This window comes from Sus scrofa, chromosome 5 (genome assembly GCF_054392235.1).
Source record: "Sus scrofa isolate SSC_HxYL_T2T_F1_AM1 chromosome 5, Sscrofa_HxYL_maternal_Yorkshire_Landrace_v2.0, whole genome shotgun sequence".
Lineage (NCBI taxonomy): Eukaryota > Metazoa > Chordata > Mammalia > Artiodactyla > Suidae > Sus > Sus scrofa.
The window spans coordinates 30732459-30752003 of record NC_139387.1 but is presented as its reverse complement, the minus strand read 5'-3'; the positions used below and the strand labels follow the sequence as shown (position 1 = coordinate 30752003).

The window sequence follows — 19545 nt, the reverse complement described above, 5'->3', positions numbered from 1 at the left end:
AGATCATACACCCTTGCAAGGTTATCATTTTGACGAAAACAACACCTAGTTACACGTGTACTTGCTAGCAGTTATCATCTTTATAGCTAAAATTTACACTCCCCAGAGGATCTTGTTGATTCTTTACTTTTGAGATACATGACAAAATTTATTTGAATGTGTGAATTGTTAGTGAAAAAAAAAATCTTTAGTCTTGCCAATACACAATCTATTCTTGTCATCGCTGTATCTTACATTCAAAGTTTATAATTCAAATTACTAATATCTGATACTTTCATTTCCATCATTAATATCACCCTGATAAACCCATTGCATGCACACAAGAGGGGCTTATGTTAAAATATATATAAATGCATTCAGTCCTTTTCATCTCAACACATTTCAGAAAATAGTTCTATAAAGCAGATAATATTTTCCCAAAGGAACAATATTGTTGGAGGTTGTGCTTCTAACCAATGGCAGGAAATCAAATAAATCAGAGATGTTTCAATAATGCATTTTAAATGCAACATTATAACAGCCAAGTCCTTTATAATAGTCTAAAACAATAAAGTCCCATAAAATATCCATAAATATACTGGACATATTGATCCTCATAAAGAAGATATGAATGGACTATAACGTTTTCACACTGCAAACAAAACCTCTATGGAAGTGTAAATTTGACTAGAAATGAATATCTGAGCAATAATAAGTGGTAATTATTCATTTAATTATAATAGTTTAAAATTATATTGGATTTGGAGAGAGATGATTTGCAGGGTCCATGTCTCTGAAACAGTCTAAGGAAATTTAAACATTATGCCCTTTCTCCTTGATAGAATATTCCTACAACAAGAAGATATGTTAAAAGAAAAAATCACACCATTGACTTCAGAGCCATCTCCCAACCTGCTTTTGTAGGTTTTCAATACATGTGTTAATGAGATGGATTGATTAATTAATTTATTCAATATATATACCTATATATAGACACTTACCATAATCCAGGTCCTATTCTAGATACTGGGTTATTACAAGGTAGGGAGTTGAGCAGAAATCAGTAAAGGGGACTGAGAGGGAGTGGAATGGAAAACCAAGGGAGTATGGGGCTCTGAAAGTCAACTGAGAAAGATATTTCAAGGAAACTGGGCTGACTAGTCCTCATACTGCTGAATACAAAGAAAACCTGCCATAGGAGTTCCCTTGTGGATCAGTGGTTTAAGGACCCAGTGTTGACACTGCAGGACCTTGGGTCATTGCTGTGGGGTGGGGGGTTGATCCCTGGTCTAGGAACTTCCACATGCTGTGGGGAGGGCCAAAAATAAAATAAGATAAAACCTGCTGTGGAGTTTATCAAGGTGGAGAGTTGTTTGTTACCTTGTTAGAAGTGGTTTGGTGGAAGTGATAAGCCTAATTGTGGAGTATGGGAGGCTAGACACCAGAGATGGGAGTTTAACTTTTTAAAGGATATTTGCTGCAAAGAATTGGAGAGAAATGAAGTGATAAAAGATGAGGATATGGGCAGATGGCGTCAAGAATTTTTTTTTTTAAATGGGAGAACTTCCCTGGTGACCAAGTTCCTTGGTGGCCTAGCAATTAAGGAGTTGGCATTGTCACTGCTATGGCTCAAGTTACTGCTATGGCGGGGGTTTGATCCCTGGTCCAGGGACTTCGGCATGCCATGGGTATGGCTAAAAAGAATGGGAGACATCATAGCATGTTTGTGTGTCTGTGGTAGTGGTCTAGTAGAGGACAGTCTGCTCATGTAAGAGTGAGGGGAGAAGAGGGGCTCATCTTCCTAGGTAGGTGTGAAGGGATGTGATCTCGTGCACATAGGGAAGGTCTGAGCTAGAAACACCGATGGTTCCATGTTATCAAGAAAGAAGTTAGAGTGTATGGGCACAGATAACGATCAGAATTATTTACCCTTTTAAGAATAATTTTAGATATTCAAAGGATTCAGTATTTTTGCCCAGTATTGCCCCGATAATGATCAGCTGAAAAGAATGTGTCACTCATCTTGATACTCGGTTGATAGTCACTAGAATACTTTATTCTTATTGGAAACTTACTTCAAAACACTTTAAAAGGTGCTTCAAAATCTCTTTTTTTTTGCATTTTTTTATTACTCAAATGAATTTATCACATCTGTAGTTGTATAATGATCATAACAATCTAATTTCACAGGATTTCCATCCCACCAAAATCTCTTTCCAAGAGCAGGTATGAGGTAGTTATGGAACAGTCTTGTGATTGAGCTTAAACTTCACCTTCAATTTGACAAATCACTGAATGAATATATAGGGAGCACCTACCTAAGTGTGACTCTTGATGTAAATGTGGCTTAAAATGATTGCTTTGCAGATATGAGTAATGAGAAAAGATGGCAAATAGCTGTATGAGATGTGAATTACCTGGTCAGACTGTCAACTGATCTATCAGTTCTTCATGGGTAGTTTAGTGATCCTCCTCCGCTCACATTTTACTGATAGGAAGATTGTAAAATACCTAGCATACAAATGTAAGAGCTCTGCATAAGACATAATGCATTTCTATGTGTTTATGTAACTATGTATATTATGTTAAAGAAAGAAGCATGTATTTAATATTCTTTTACTGTATGCTAGGCATGTTCCAAGCTCTGTAATTATGTTATTTAATGTCAAATGGACACTCACTGCCTTGAATTAAAATGAGAAATATAGACATAAATGCTATAGTTTGTCAGAAAGAAAAATAATACTCATGGGCTGAAATAGTTGCAGAAAACTTGGATGAGAAATGTAGAAATTGTATCTGGATTTCAAGCCAAGTCTTCTCCTTGGCACCTGAGATAAGAAAAGGGTGGATCAGCACTTAGGAAAATGCTCGGTGCATAGTAAGCACTTAAAAATGCCTGTTTGATTAATTTTGCTGTATTACATGTATGAATATTCAAATCTTTGAATCAGATCTCTTAAAAGTGGGAGAACAATGGAGGATAGGTATAAATCACTGTATTATGTAGTAAAGAATACAGCTTTGCCAGCATTATTCAGTTTTAATTATTTGAAATCTAATTTGGGCCCAAATTGGCTATATTCTGAAGGATTTATGAAATGTTTTAACAAAAGTGGCAGATTTCTGGAAAGGACTAAAGAACCAAAGAAGAGAGAACTCTGCTCATTCATCTTGATCTGACTGGGGATATTTTCCGTGGAAAATTAAGACAGCAATTGGGATTATCTGTTCTTTAGGAAAAATATTTTCCAAGTTCAAAAAGAAAGAAAGGGGAGTAATTAAATGATTGTGGAAAGGAAGTAGAGAAGCGACTATTTCAGTTGACCTTGAGGCTCTAGCACGAGAATTAGTAGTGACTCTATTTCAGCCTCCAATTATTCCTCAGTTGCCAAAGAAGAATGTCTTATTCACAGTCCTTAGGCAAGCTCTTTCTCTTTCTAAATCAACAGATTGCTCAAAGTGATGCCAACTGTTCTGTTTAGAAACCTCACTATCCTTCAAACTGTAAAAAGTGTGCTTCTGTTTTCCAAAGTAGAAACATATTTTATTTTCTGTTTTCTTTGATTTTGCAGTATAATTTTGATAGCTTTGTGGTAGGGTTTGAAAAATTTTTATTAAATCCTTGATGCATAAATGACTGCCAAGAGATTTTGTTCAGATGTCAATTTCCTATAGCTCATCACCGATTTGTAGAAAAAGCTTTCAATTCCGTCCATTAATTGAAATTCTTGAATAAATTCCCCGAGAGTTGAACTCTACTGGACTAGAGGTTAGAGATGATTTTGAATTCATGTTGAAGTTTTATCCATTGAAAAGCCAAGATCTGAATGTGAACCGAAACCCAGGGAAAAAAAATCTAATGTTAAGTAAAATGAGCAAGAGCCTGAAGGTACCTATGTGTGGATAATGTACAGGTAGTCTTGTGAGAATTGATAATAGGTAGCACTTAACTCACAAAGGACAACATCACCATGATATCCCTCTTAATTTTAGAGTACAAGATAGAATGATGAGTTGGGTGTGATGAACCTGTGGATTGGAGAACTCTGTTGAGGGAGTAAAGCAAATGAGGATGGCAAGATACATGATATTTGCATAGGCAAAAGCCTCCTCAAATAGAGTACCCACAGTTGTTGGTCTTGGAAACCCGAAGAAGTAGCAGACTTTACCTAAGCTTCAATTCCAATGACTCTTTAGCAATTACTTGTTTCAACTCTGTGGTTTTTAAAAGAAAAGTACACAAGCATAAAATAAATGGAAATCATCCACCCTCCCCCCAAAAAGAGAAAGGAACAAAGGAGAAAATTTTTTCTTGAAAAAGACACGTGTATCTGTGTGTTCCTTGCAGCATCCTTCACAATGATTTGAATAAAAGAGCTTTCAGATACTTCTGTGAAGCCCATATTCAGACCAGGTTAACAGGAATATAGGATAGATTCAGTTGGCCTAAAGGGATTTATATTCTCTCCTTGGGCACACCTTTGCCCCCTCCCTGGTGTGTTTCCCCATTCCCGCAAGCCTGATTTCCCTGCTACCTCCACCCCTCTGCCCCTGCCATGAGCTTGCATTAGACTCTAGTTCAGCTCTGCTGCTTTTCTTATCCTGTTTGGCTCATCCTAAACGTATGGAATAACAAAATCAATTATGAAAAAAAAATCAGTATCGAGTCCTTGAGCACTGTTAGGATTTTTCCATTTAGTTTAATAGTGGAAATCATAGTATGTAGATGGTTCACAAAATTGAGGCTTAAAATAGGCTAGAAATTAGGGGTAGCAGGTGAAGTTCAACAATTCCCTTAGAAACACAACTAATCTTTCTGTTTGCTTCTCTTATCCAGATCACATCCAGTGACAGTCCCCAGGCAATTATCAGTCACTTTAAAAAGTATGTTGGTTCATTTTGCAGTAAGAGGTTTTTTAATTGTAATTAACTGACCTTCAAATATTAATAAAGGAGAACAGTTCTAGTACCAAGCTTTGGTGTTTTTTTGGTTTAAAAGTAGTCTCAGGTTTGGTTTGCAGTCCTATTTTGGCCTTGAGGAAATCTGTTGAACTTTAGAATTAAGAAGAAAACTCTAGAGAATTTTTCCATTGCTGCTGCTTCTCCTTTGGATAAAGGGAAAGAAAAAAACAGTATTATTTTTAAAGAATTTTTTCGTGTGTATGTATGAGAAAAGAAGATAATAGGTATTTCTTCAGGCCACATCAGCCTGTTTTTTTTTTCCTTCGGAATACAAAAATAATAAATCTGGTCCTCATTATGAGTATCTCAGGAAATGACAACTTCTGCATGTCCAAACCTATTTCTTGACTTCCAGCTTCATAAAGGGCTAACTCCATCACTTCCCATTTTTTAGATGCAAGGTGTCCTGTGCCAATTACCTCCTTCAAAGGATGAATTCTTTTTTTTTTTCATTTATAATGTTTTTTATTTTTTCAATTATAGCTGGTTTACAGTGTTCTGTCAATTTTCTTCTGTATAGCATGGTGACCCAGTTCCACATACATATATACATTCTTTTTTCTTACATTATCATGCTTCACCATAAGTGACTAGACAGTTCCCAGTGCCATACAGCAGGATCTCATTGCTAATCCCTTCCAAAGGCAATAGTTTGCATCTATGAACCCCAGACTCCTAATCCATCCCACTCTCTCCCCCTTCTCCTTGGCAACCACAAGTCTGTTCTCCATGTAAGGATGAATTCTTATGTAGCCTTATTTCCTCACTTCTGATGTGTTTTCTAACCCATTGCCAATGTTTTTTTCTGTGGAGTTTCTCTTGGGGGCTTTTTGCCATGAGGCTTCCCTTCAGTCTTTCCTTATGTTCACTTAATGGGGTAAATGAGTTGCTGGCTCCAGGAGAGAGGTCATTCTATCAGCCTTGCCAGACCAAACGTCCTCCTCCATAATCTTTGTCTCTGTCCGAGGAGAAGGTCCAAGGGCACCATGAGCAGTATGCCTGTACATGCTTCTCCTCCTGGAAATGGCTTTTATTTCCTTTATTTTCTGGCCAGTTATTTGAACTATCATTTAGTTGGCTAATTCAGTTTGCCTTATTTTTTTTCCACTGAAGTTTTGAGATGCATACATATCTGCTGAATCGGGATGGAACAAGGAACATGGGCTTTTTGAATGATCATGGACAAAAAGAACCCATGAATGAAACAAAGGGAATACAGAGTTCTAACTATATTCTTGCTTTCCTTAATGATATTGCTAATAGAATGTCTCTTTATTGAAATATAATTGACAATGTTAGTTTCCAATGTACAGCAAAGGGGTTCAGTTTTATATATGCATACACACACATACTCTTTTTTAGATTCTTTTAGCTTATTACAAGATACTGAGTATAGTCCCTGTGCCATATAGTAGGTCCTTGTTGTTTACCTGTTTTATATGCAATTGTTTGTATGTGTTAATCCCAAATTCCTAATTTATCTCCCTCACTTCTGCCTGCTATCCCCTTTGGTAACAATAAGTTTGTTTTCTATGTCTGTGATTCTTTTTCCATTTTGTAAGTTCATTTGTATCATTTTTTTTTTTTAGATTCTACATATAAGTGATAACATGATATTTGTTTTTCTCTGTCTCACATCACTCAATATGATAATCTCTAGGTCCATCCATATTGGTGCAAATGGCATTATTTCATTCTTTTTATGGCTAAGTAATACTCCGCGTGTGTGTGTACACATATGTGTGTGTGATATAGTATATATATATATGGCAGGTCATCTTCATCCATTCTTCTTAGACTATCTTTGAAACAGCAAAACAGCAAACTTCTACTTGCTCAAGCTGAAGAGTCATCCTTGATTCTTCTTTTTTCTTTATGCTCTGTAGCTAGGGCATCTACATGATTTATTGTCCAAACTGGGGAAATGTTTTGAGTGAAAGAGGCACTAACTTTCAGGGCACTAGGACAATTGAAATCAGTTTTGTCCCAGGTGAATGGTGAACATATGACTCCCTGCCCATAAGCAAACCAGCAAGATTTTTTGGCTTTGCCTTCAGAACTCCTGTTGAATATATTCATTTGTCTCCATTTCCATGGCTATCATCTATTCCAAGCCTTCATCATGTATACTCTGTATTGTTGTAACAACTCTTAATTGATCTGCTTTGATTTGTGCCCTCTTATGATTCATTCTCAGCACAGCAGCCAAAGTGATCTTTTAAATACAGATCACATAATTCCCTTGTTTCAAAATCTCCCAAGGTTTCAAAGTGTCCTTAAAAAAGTTCACTACTGGGAGTTCCTGTGTGGCTCAGCTGATTGGGGGTGTTGTCACTGCTGTCTCGTGGGTTGCTGCTGTGATTCAGGTTTGATCCCTGGCCTGGGAACTTCCACATGCCATGGGCATGGCCAAAAAAGAAAAAAAAAAAAAAACACTGCTTCCATGACCAGTTATGTCTTACTTGTCTCTTGTAGGTCATCCCATATCAATATTCCTAGGACTCACTGTACGGGTCTGCTTTTCTGGTCCTTTGAATACAAAGCTAATGCCAGCTTTCAGGATTTTGCATTTGTTCTCTTCTCTGCATGAAATGCTTGCCCCTCAGGTCTTAGCTTTCTGACTCTTATTCATATCTCAGGAAAATGTCACCTCCTCAGAGTACTGTAACACATTCTAATGCTCTCCTCACCCTTTCTCTGTTATTCTATCATATAATATTTCCTTTCAGCACTTCTCAATATCTGAAATTATCCTATTCTGTTTTCTCAAGTTGTGATTAAATACACCTGGCATAAAATTGACTGATTTCAAGTGTACAATTCAGTGGCATTAAGTGACATTCACATTGTTGTGCAACCAATACCACCATCCATTTCCGGAAAATTTTTTTCATCTTCCCAAAGTGAGACCCATACCGACTCCTGTGCTTCTGAACTTGCCCCAACCCTTGCACCACCATTTGATTGTGAGCCTCTATGAGTTTGATTACATGAAGTACCTCATATAAATGGAATCATACAGTAGTTGTTCTTTTGTGATTGGCTTATTTCACATAGCATAATGCTCAAGTTTCATCTGTGTTGTAACGTATGTTAGCATTCCTTAAGTATGAATAATATTCCATTGTATGTGAATATACCACATTTTGTGTATCCATTTGTTCATCGATGGACACTTAGTTTGCTCTCACTTTTTGGCTGTTATGGATAATGCTGTTAGAAACATGGGCATACAGATACCTGTTCAAGTCCCTGCTTCACATCTTTTGGGAACATACTCAGAAAGGGAATTGCTGGATCATATGGTAATTCTGTGTTTAAGTTTTTCAGGAACCACCATACAGTTTTTTTTTTTTTTTTTTATAGTGGCTGCACCTTTTTACTTTCCCACCAACAAACAGTGAGCAGGGTTTTATTTTCTCCACAGTCTCATCAATACTTATTTTCTGTGTGTTTTTTATTTTTATTTTTTGGTTTATTTTTTAAAATAGTAGTTTTCCTGATGGATGTAGTTTTCCTAATGTGGTATTTCATTGTAGTTTTAATTTGCATTTCCCTAATGATTAGTGATGTTGAGCATGTTTTTCATGTGCTTGTTACCCATTTATATATCTTTTTCTTTTAAAAAAAGAGACATGTCTATTTAAGTCCTTTGCCATTTTTTAAATCAGTTATTGTTGTAATTGACTTACAGAAGTTCTTTATATATTCCAAATGTATCCTTATCAGATAACGGCTTGCAAGTATTTTCTACCATTCTGAGTTACCTTTTTCCTCTGTTGATAGTATCCTTTGATGCACGAAAGTTTTTAATTTTGAGGATGTTCAAATTACCTATTTTTTCTTTTATTGCTTGTGATTTTTATATTATATACCAGAAATAATTGCCAACTGCAATGTCATAAATTTTTCCTCTATGTTTTCCTCTAAGAGTTTTATAGCATATTTTGTATATGGTGTATGGTGCCTGTTTTTGATTTCTGTCACTTCAATAAAATATAAGCTCTGTGAGATCCCAGATCATGCTTGGCTTGCTCTCCCCAGTCCTTCCATCAGAGCTTGGCACATTGTAAAATGTGGAATAAATGAACAAAAGAAGACACAATGAAGTTTCTAAGGCAATAAATCTTTACTTCACAGAATCATAGAATTTTGCGCCAGCATGAGTTTATTTATTGAATTTATATTGGACACCTTCTAGGTCAACTTTCTTCTGTTCTTTTTTTCTTTTTTTTAAATTACATTTATATTTGAACAATGATCATCACAACCCAATTTTATAGCATTTCCATCCTAAATCCCCAGCACATCCTGCCACCCACCAACCTATCTCATTTGGAAACTAGAGGTTTTTCAAAGTTTGTGAGTCAGTATCTGTTCTGCATAGAAGTTCATTGTGTCCTTTTTTTTTAGATTCCACATGTTAAATGATAGCATATGGTGTTGGTGTCTCACTGTCTGGCTAACTTCACTTAGCATGATAATATCTAGGTTCATCCATGTTGCTGCAAATGCCATTATTTCTTTCCTTTTAATGGCTAATATTCCATTGTGTATATGTACCACGTCTTTATCCACTCCTCTGTTGGTGGATATTTAGGTTGTTTCCGTGTCTTGGCTATTGTATACAGTGTTGGAATGAATGGTGGAGTACATATATCTTTTCGAGTCATGGTTTCCTCTGGATAGATGACCAGGAGTGGGAATACTAGATCAAATGTTAATTCTATTTTTAGTTTTCTGAGGAATCTTTATGCTGTTTTCCACAGTGGTTGCACCAATTTACATTCCCACCAACTGTGTAATAGGGTTCCCTTTTCTCCACACCCTCTCCAGCACTTATTGTTTGTAGACTTTTGGATGATGGCCATTCTGGCCAGTGTAAGATGGTACCTCATAGTGGTTTTAATTTGCATTTCTGTAATAATGAGTGATGGTGAACATCTTTTCATGTGTTTTTGGCCATCTGTATGTCTTATTTGGAGAATTGTCTGTTTAGATCTTCTGCCCATTTTTTGATGGGGTTTTTTTGTTTTTTTGTTGTTAAGCTGCAGAAGGTGTTTATAAATTTTGGAGATTAATCCTTTGTCAGTTGCTTCATTTGCAAATATTTTCTCTCATTCTGTGGGTTGAATTTTCATTTTGTTTAGGGTTTTCTTTGCTGTGCAGAAACTTTTAAGTTTACTCAAGTCCCATTTGTTTATTTTTGTTTTTATTGTCATTACTCTAAGAGGTGGATCTGAGAAGATGTTGCTGTTGTTTATGTCAGAGGGTGTTTGGCCTATGTTTTCCTCTAAGAGTTTTATAGTATCTGGCCTTATATCTAAGTCTTTAATCCATTTCGAGTTTCTTTTTGTGTATAGTGCTAGGTAGTGTTCTAATTTTATTCTTTTACGTGAGGCTGTTCAGTTTTCCTGGCACCACTTAATTGAAGGGGCTGTCTTTTCTCCATTGTATATTCTTGCCTCCTTTGTCATAGATTAGTTGACCATAGGTGTGTGGGTTTAACTCTGGGCTTTCTATCCTGTTCCACTGATCTGTATTTCTGTCTTTGTGCCAGTACCATGTGGTTTTGATGACTGTTGCTTTGTAGTGTAGTCTCAGCTCCATTTTTCTTTTTCAGGGTGTCTTTGTCTATTCTGGGTCTTTTGCGCTTCCAAACAAATTTTAAAATATTTTGTTCGAGTTCTGTGAAAAATGTCCTTGGTAATTTGGTAGGGATTGCATTGAATCTGTAGATTGCCTTAGGTAGTATAGTCATTTTGACAGTATTGATTCTTCCAATCCAAGAGCATGGTATGTCTTTCCATCTGTTTGTGTCATCTTTGATTTCTTTCATCAGTGCCTTATAGTTTTCAGAGTACAGGTCTTTTGTCTCTTTAGGTAGGTTTATTCCTAAGTATTTTATTCTTTTCGATGCAGTGGTAAATGGGGTTATTTCCCTAATTTCTCCTTTTGATCTTTCATTGTTAGTATATAGAAATGCAATCAATTTTTGTGTATTAATGTTGTATTTTGTGACTTTGCCAAATTCATGGATGAGCTCTAACTGTTTTCTGGTAGAGTCTTTAGGGTTCTCTAGGTATAGTATCATGTCATCTGCAAATAGTGATAGTTTTAATTCTGCCTTTCCAATATGAATTCCTTTTATTTCTTTTTCTTCTTTGATTGCCATGGTTAGGACTTCCAGAACTATGTTGAATCATAGTGGCAAGAGCAGACATCCTTGTCTTTTGTTCCTGATCTAAGTGGGAATTCTTTCAGCTTTTCACCATTGAGAATGATACTAGCTCTCGGTTTGTCATAAATGGCCTTTATTATGTTGAGGTATGCTCCCTCCATGCCCACTTTCTAAAGAGTTTTTATCAGAAATGGGTGTTGGATTTTGTTGAAGGCTTTTTCTGCATCTATTGAGAGGATCATATGGTTTTTATTCTTCAGTTTGTTAATGTGGTGTATCACACTGATTGATTGTGGATATTGAAGAATCCTTGCACCCCTGGGATAAATTCCACTTGATCATGATGTTCAATCCTTTTAATGTGTTATAGGATTTGGTTTGCTAGTATTTTGTTGAGGGCTTTTTCATCTATGTTCGTTGGTGAAATAGGCCTGCAGTTTTCTTTTTTTGTGGTATCTTTTTCTGGTTTTGGTATCAGGGTGATTGTGGCCTCATAGAATGAGTTTGGGAGTGTCCCGTCCTCTGTAATTTTTTGGAATAGTTTCAGAAGGATAGGTATTAGTTCTCTAAATGTTTGATAGAATTCAACTGTGAAGCCATCTGGTCCAGGACTTTTGTGTGTTGGAAGTTTGTTAATCACAGTTTCAATTTCAGTTCTTGTGATGGGTCCATTCATCTTTTCTATTTCATCTTGGTTTACTCTTGGAAGATTGTACTTCTCTAAGAATTTGTCCATTTCTTCTAGGTTTTCTATTTTATCTGCATTTAGTTGCATAGAGTAGTCTCTTATAATCCTTTGTATTTCTGTGATGTCTGTTGTAACTTATTCTTTCTCATTTCTAATTTTATTGATTTGAGTACTTTCTCTTTTTTCTTGATAAGTCTGGTTAAGGGGTTATGAATTTTGTTGATCTTTTCAAAGAACCAGGCTTTAGCTTCTTTGGTCTTTTCTGCGGCTTTCTTCATTTCTATTTCATTTATTTCTGCTCTGATCTTTATGATTTATTTCTTTCTGCTAACTTTGTTTCTTGTCTGTTCTCTCTCTAGCTGCTTTTGATGTAAAGTTATGTTGCTTATTTGAGCTTTTTCTTGTTTCCTGAGGTAGGCTTGTATTGCTATAAACTTCCCTCTTAGAACTGTTTTTGCTGCATCCCATAGGTTTTGGAGTGTTGTATCATTGTTGTCATTTGCTTCTAGGTATTTTTTAATTTTCTCTTTGATTTCTTTAGTGATCCATTGGTTGTTTAGTCTCCATGTACTCATGTTTTTTTGCAGTTTTTTTTCTTGTTGCTGATTTCCAGTCATACAGCGTTGTGGTTGGAAAAGATGCCTGCTATGATTTCAATTTTCTTACAGTTACCGAGGATTGATTTGTAGCCCAGGATGTGATCAATGTCAGAGAATGTTCCATTTGCACATGAGAAGAATGTATATTCTGTTGCTTTCGGAGGAAATGTCCTATAAATATCTATTAAGTCCATCTGGTTTAATGCGTCATTCAGGGCCTGTGTTTCCTTATTGATTTTCTGTCTGGATGATCTGTCCATTGCTGTAAGTGGGGTGTTAAAATTCCCCACTATTATTGTGTCATTGTTGATTTGTCCTTTCAGGGTTGTTAGCAGTTGCCTTATATATTGTGGTGAACCTATGTTGGGTGAGTAGATATTTAAAATTGTTATATCTTCTTCTTGGATTGATTGTTTGATCATTATGTAGCGGCCTTCCTTGTCCCTTAAAATATTCTTTATTTTAAGGTCTATTTTGTCTGATATGAGTATGCTACTCCAGCTTTCTTTTGATTTCTGTTTGCATGGAATATTTTCTTCCATTCTCTCACTTTCAATTTGTATGTATCCCTGGAAGTGAAGTGGGTCTCTTGAAGACAGCATATATATGGTTATTGTTTTTGTATCCATTCAGCCAATCTATGTCTTTCAGTTGGGGCATTTTGTCCATTTACATTTAAGGTAATTATTAATATGTATGTTCTTATTGCCATTTTATTAACTGTTTTGGATTGCTTTTGTTGCTCTTTATTCTTCCTTCTCTTGTTCTCTCTCCTGTTGTGGTTTGATGACTGTCTTTAGTGTTGTATTTGAGTTTTCTTATTTGTGTGTGTATATCTATTGTAGATTTTTGGTTTGCAGTTACCCTGAAGTTTTGATATAGGAATATATACATATATATATATACATATATATATATGTATAAAATATGATTGTTTCAAGTTGTTGGTCTCTTAATTGCAAGTGCATCTTGAGTGTCATGCATTTGTACCTTCCTCTTCTAACATTGTCTCATTTTGGTAGCATATTTTTGCATGGATCATTTCCTACCTTAACTGTATATATTCCTTTCCCTGATGAGCCTTGTAATTTGTGGTATTTTTGTTTCTAGTTGTGGCCTTTTCTTTTCTGCCTAGAGAAGTTCTTTAGTACTTGTTGTAAAGCTGGTTTAGTGTTGCTGAATTCTCTTAGCTTTTGCTTCTCTGTGAAGCTTTTGATTTCTCCTTAAAATCTGAATGAGAGCCTTGCTGGGTAAAGTAATCTTGGTTGGAGGTTTATTCCTTTCAACACTTTAAGTATATCGGACCACTCCCTTCTGGCCTACAGTTTCTGCTGAAACATCTGTCAATAACCTTATCAGGGTTTCCTTGTATGTTATTTGTTTCTTTTCCTATTTGCTTTCAATATTTTCTCTTTGTCTTTGATTTTGGTCACTTTGATTAATATGTGTCTTGGGGTGTTCCTCCTTTGGTTTATTTTATATGGTACTCATTGTACTTCCTGGATTTGAGTGAGTGGTTCCTTTCCCATGTTAGGGAAGTTTTCAGCTATTGTTTCTTCGAATATTTTTTCTGTCCCTTTCTCTCTTTATTCTTCTTGTGGCACCTGTATAATACAGATGTTGATGCGTTTAACATTTTCCAAGAGATCTCCAACACTGTCTTCATTTCTTTTCAAATTTTTTCTGTTTTCTGTTCTGCATCAGTGATTTCCACTACTCTGTCCTCCACTTTACTTATTTGTTTTTCTGCCTCCTGTATTCTGTTTTTGGTTGCTTCTAATGAAATTTTTATTTCAATTATTTTATTTTGCATCTCTGCTTGCTTAAGTTTTAAATATTGTACTTCTTTGCTCAGTGTTTGCTGTAAATTATCCATATTTGCCTCCAGTTTATTTCTAAGGTCTTGCATCATTTTCAGAATCATCATTCTAAAGTCTTTTTCCTGCAGGCTGATAATCTCTGGATCACTTAGCTGTTTTTCTGGGGTTTCTTCTTTCTCCCTCCTCTGAGCCTTTTCATTTTTATGTTTTTGGTGTGGTTTCTTTTTGCAGACAATAGAGTTGTATTCTCCCTTACTTCTGATGTCTGCCCCCCTTGCAGCTGAAGTTGAGGCTCCCTTATGGGAAGTCCTGGTGCCTGCCCACTGATAGGTGGGGCTGATTCCTATCCTTCATGTGGTTGAGGCTTTGTCTCTGGGTGAGATTAGAGGTGTCTATGTGTCCAGGGGTCTTTAGGTAGCCTGTTTATTGATGTTGGGGCTTTGATCCTACCTGGATCAAAAAGGATCCCACCTTTTTTACATAGGTGGAGCTGTGATCTCACCTGGAATATTGTGTGGCCTGGGGCTTCTCAATGCTGATGGGTAGGGCCATATTTTCCCAAAATTGCCACATCTAGAGAAACACCTGCTGATGAATATTCCTGACACCTTTGTCCTCCAATGTCCTTCCCCAATAACAAGCCACAGTCACCCCTTGCCTTCCCAAGAAATCCTCCAAGAAATACAGTCAGATCTGACTCAGCTTCCTATGGAGGCTCTGCTCTTCTCTGAGAGTCAGTGCATGCAAAAGTCTGTGTGTGCCTTTCAAGAATGGGGTCTCTGTTTTCCCCAGTCCTGTGGAGCTCCTGCATACAAACTCCCCTGGCCTTCAATGCCAGATGCTCTGGGGGCTCTTCATCCCAATGCTAGATCTCCAGGCATGGGGACCTGATGGGGGCCTCAGAGCTCTCACTCCTGTAAGTGAGTCTCTGTGATACAGTTACTTTCCAGTCAGTGGGCTTCCCACCTGGTGAGTATGGGGTTGCTTATATTGCATAATTGTCCCTCCTTCCTTCTTGATGTGGTCTCCTCTTTGTCTTCTGGAGTAGGCTATCTTTTCAAAGTTTTCAGTCCATTTGGTTGAAGCTTTTTCAGAATTTGTTTGTAATTCTGTTGTTTTTATGGGAGAAGGTGAGCTCCAGTCCTTCTATTCTGCCATTTTAATCCCATCTCCTTTCTCCTGTTCTTATTTCTTTTGTGACTGTATAGCCTACAAGATATACTCCTGGAAGAATGTCAATCAGAGTTAAATTATTTCAATCCACTAAGACTGAGTTAAAACATAACATAGGTAATGTAACATCCATAACATTGGAAAGTCTTTTTTTTTGTCCAAAGAGGAAATGAGGTCAGTAAGCTTCAGCATAGATTTTCTTTTTCAATTCTTTAAGCTCATGTATCTTTTCACTTTAACTTTGGCTATTTTCTTGTTTTCAGCTGGAGAAATACAGTCCTATTTATGATTCTTAACATGTTATGTGACCAATAATAGAAGAAATGGGCTAAAAACTTTGGTGTTCCCCCCTTAGTAATTGATAGGAGGGTAGAGAAGACTCTTACCACTTTTCCTCCTCTTACTCAAGAAAATCTGCTTATACTCTTTGTGAAAGAATCTTCTGATTGAGATAGGTAGATCTAATAAGAAGACACATCATAGTTTCCTTGATGACAGCGATTGGAAGGACTGAAGGATGGATGTAGGAAGGACTGAAGGGTGGATGTAGGGTTGGAGATCCTGGGACAGTGGAGAACAGCCTGGCCTCTGTCTGGGTAGGAGAATTGCTCTGCTTGGCTAGGGAGTGGGGCATGGGAACTTGAACAGATAGCAAAGAAGCAATTATCTTGGAGAAGACTGATGAGAAATGGATCTGACAAGACCACCAGCAGCTGGGTTTTTCAGTTTGTAGTGAAAGCAGCAATTGAGTAATTCCTCATGGATCCTAAAGCTTGAAGTCATGTGTGATGAATGCAGTGGCTTCCAAATACCTTAAATGGGTTGTGTTTCTCTTTCTGAGGAAAGAAAGAGACTTGAATGATATTTTGAAAATTTGAATCACAAACACGACTGAATTTTGTGTACACTCCCTGGCTCTTGTGGCGTGGATTAACAACTACTGTATCAGGAAAGCCTTAGTATATGCTATAACTGATGCCAAAATGTCTTGACTAAAGTTTTCCCTCTCACCATTTTTTTTGAAATATAAAATTTGCTTTTGAATGCTATAGATTATGGTAAAAGAAAACAAAGTCAATTATTTAGGTGGGTTTTAGATTGTTTCTTTATGCTTCTATCATTCAGATATATATCTGCCATCTCTACCATTTCTTGGTCCAGCCTTTGCCTTTAGGTGTGAATGTTGATGACAGTCTAAGCATGAGCCCTACTTATTAGGAAGGAGAAATTCAACTGAGGTAAATGAATCACTGGGGGAAGAACTTCCTCTGACTATTCTCTTTTCCCCTTTGGAAGAACAGAATTTCTCTTCTCATAAGAATTATTGCAGACTCATGTCCAAACATTGCTCTCAGATTTTGGCAAACATTTTCAATGGTGCATTGATACAGATGCCAAGGGACTCCCCACCCCTTTGTGAATCTGACTTTGCAGTGCTCTTTTTAGCATCATTTGTGTTACGTCTCTACCTTTTGTACTGTATTTTATAATTAGAGAAGAGCAAATGGAAAAATGCTAATGATTGTCATAATTGGGTTCATTATTTAAACAAGTATTAGATGAGCTGTTAGGTATTTAAGTATTAAGCCTATAATTGGAATGTGGTTTTGTGCTCTCAAAAAGCTTTCCTGTAAACTTGGATTCAAAAATTGTAGGAGGTTAAGGAATATAAAAATGTGAGAGAAAATATTAGAAAAATGTGGTGCGATATCCAGATGATTTTGTCTCCCTTTGCCTACCTAGTACAGATTTTGATGAAAGGTTGGCCTTTTTTGGGGGGGAAAATGTACTATGTCCTCATACTTAAGCCATAAATCTCTTGAATTTGGAGTTCAGTTTAAAAACACCCTGGGAATACAAATGCATCTCTTCTTGAATGTATCTTTTGAAACACACACTCTCAAGCACACATGCAATAAGAATAAAACATTATCCAAGTCAGCAGGTAGCAGTGTGGGAAGAATTGAAATTAGATGATAAATTTTTTAAAAAAATCACACAAATGCTAATGCTGTTAATGTCATTTAAATGTTTGAGGTATTTTGATGACAAAGATAATCTGTTGAGACTCAAGTACACTAAAGATACCCCTACAGTGTTTTCTCCATGATCTATCTGCTGCATAAAAATAATATTTAAAACATATAAGACATTTTCTCTGTCTTACACTGAGACTTTGGGACACAAAGTTTTTAATGGCAGAATAAAATTTTATTTGTAAGTGGTGATTTGAGTTTGCACCTATAAAAATATCATTCAGACTCATTAACAAAAGCTCACCTTTGTTTAATTTTATTTTTGTTTTAATATGGAGGAGAGAAGATGTTATTAAAATATAGAGGTATTTCGAAAGATAAAACTTTCTGAATTTGGTGTGTATCTTGGAGAAATTAATTGGACTTTGATGGGTGTCCAGTAAGCATTTTCCTAATTTCTGTAACTCCTTTACAAATAAAAATTCTCCTCTGATAACAGAAAGTTTAGAGAGGGACGTGAGCTCTACTCTTGTGGAAGTTGTTGAAATTGTAGCCATGTGTTTTCTACCCAAAGAGACAGTTCAGATTAAACTGTGTTGTAGTTAGATCATAACATTCTCATATCAGATCTGATTGTTGCTTCAGCGTATAATCTGCATTAATTAAGAAAAAACCATACAAAATAAGTTCCCGGTGTCCAAAGTTTAGGAGACACTCAACAAAATGTCTATTGAGGCAACAGAATCTATTGGTAAGAGGCTCAATTCTGGAACCAGATTATGAGAGTTTAAATTTCAGCTCTACCGCTTACTGTGTATGATTCCAGGCAAGTATCTTTTTTTGGCTTTAGTTTCCTCATCTGCAAAATGAGGATAATAATAATAGCACTACTGTCAAAGAGTTGTTGCAAGGATTAATTTGGAGAAAAATATCACTGTGAAACATGGTGGACCCATAGTTATTGCGATGTAACTGTTCTTTTCAGTGAATGAGTAAATAATGCAAATTATTCTTAGAGGCTGTATTTTTAAATTATAATGGATATCATTCAGAATTCAGTTGAAATGTCCACTGTGATGAATTTGTGACTGGTTATTATTTCAATATATGTTGTGATTACTGTCTTCTCTTGACGTCAGAGCCTGCATCAAAAGACTTGAAGAGCTCATGAGCTCTCGGAACATGGGAATCTGCTCTTGGTTCTGTTCCACAAGTCAGTGGAGGAAAAATTATTGAACATTTCTCAGACTCAGGATTTTTTCTGCTTGGGACATGAGAAAAGTAATACATGCTTTATCTATTCTACGTGGATTTTTTAAAATTATAAAATTAATGTAACAATAGCTGCCAAGGTAACTTGGAGAGTTAAAATGATTAAATGATTGAAAATATAGTTTCGTTTTATAAATAGAAGTAATATTTAGGGAAATTTTTTATTTTTTATTTTTATTTTTTGCTTTTTAGGGCTGCATGTGTGGCATATGGAAGTTCCCAGGCTAGGTGTCGAATTGGAGGTGTAGCTATGGCCTACACCACAGCCACAGCCATGTGGGACCCAAACTGTGTCTGCCACTTACACTACAGCTTATGGCAATGCCAGATCCTTAACCCACTGAGCAACACTAGGTCTCAAACCCACACCCTCATGGATACTAGTTGAGTTCATTTCCGCTGAGCCACAATGGGAACTCCCTAGCATAAGGTTTTAATGCTAAGAGCAAATAGAGTATTTCTGAAAATCTTAGGAGGTTACTCTTTCATGAACTGGTTGTATATAGACTACTTTTCATGGACATTAATGCAAAGTGACGTTGACTTTATTTTTTTGGTCACCTTATAAATGTAAACATGTGATGTAAGCAAGTAGAATCATACAATGTAGGAATTACTGTTTTATAAATAATGAAATTGAAGTTCAGAGAAATTTAGAGATTTACTAGATCCACATTGAATAATGCATAGATTTTTAGAATTTTGTCAAGTTCACATGTGTGGCAAATCAAAAAAGCTATAACAGTAGCATGCATTCTTCTTCCCATGTCTATTGTTTCTTTTTCTATTTTTCCCTCCTCTCCTTATCCAGGGGTTAACTCAATCTAATGCATGGTTATGTGGTAGGAAAGAACTATTACAAGTGGAAAGGGTAGTGTTGGAACCAGAGTGT

At 36.3% G+C, this 19545-nt stretch overlaps 1 protein-coding gene across 8 annotated transcripts in view; it reads left to right on the top strand.

The window, feature by feature from the left end:
• TAFA2 (TAFA chemokine like family member 2) overlaps nt 1-19545 on the top strand; it is a 506162-nt gene that overhangs the window by 106251 nt on the left and 380366 nt on the right. For 3 of the 8 annotated variants that reach the window (XM_084956231.1, XM_084956236.1, XM_084956237.1), the window contains one exon: nt 12736-12779. The exons of the other annotated variants lie outside the window; for them this stretch is intronic. The gene's annotated coding sequence lies outside the window, so the exon portion shown is untranslated. Of the gene's footprint in view, nt 1-12735; nt 12780-19545 lie in introns of those variants that run through there. 8 annotated transcript variants of the gene reach the window in all.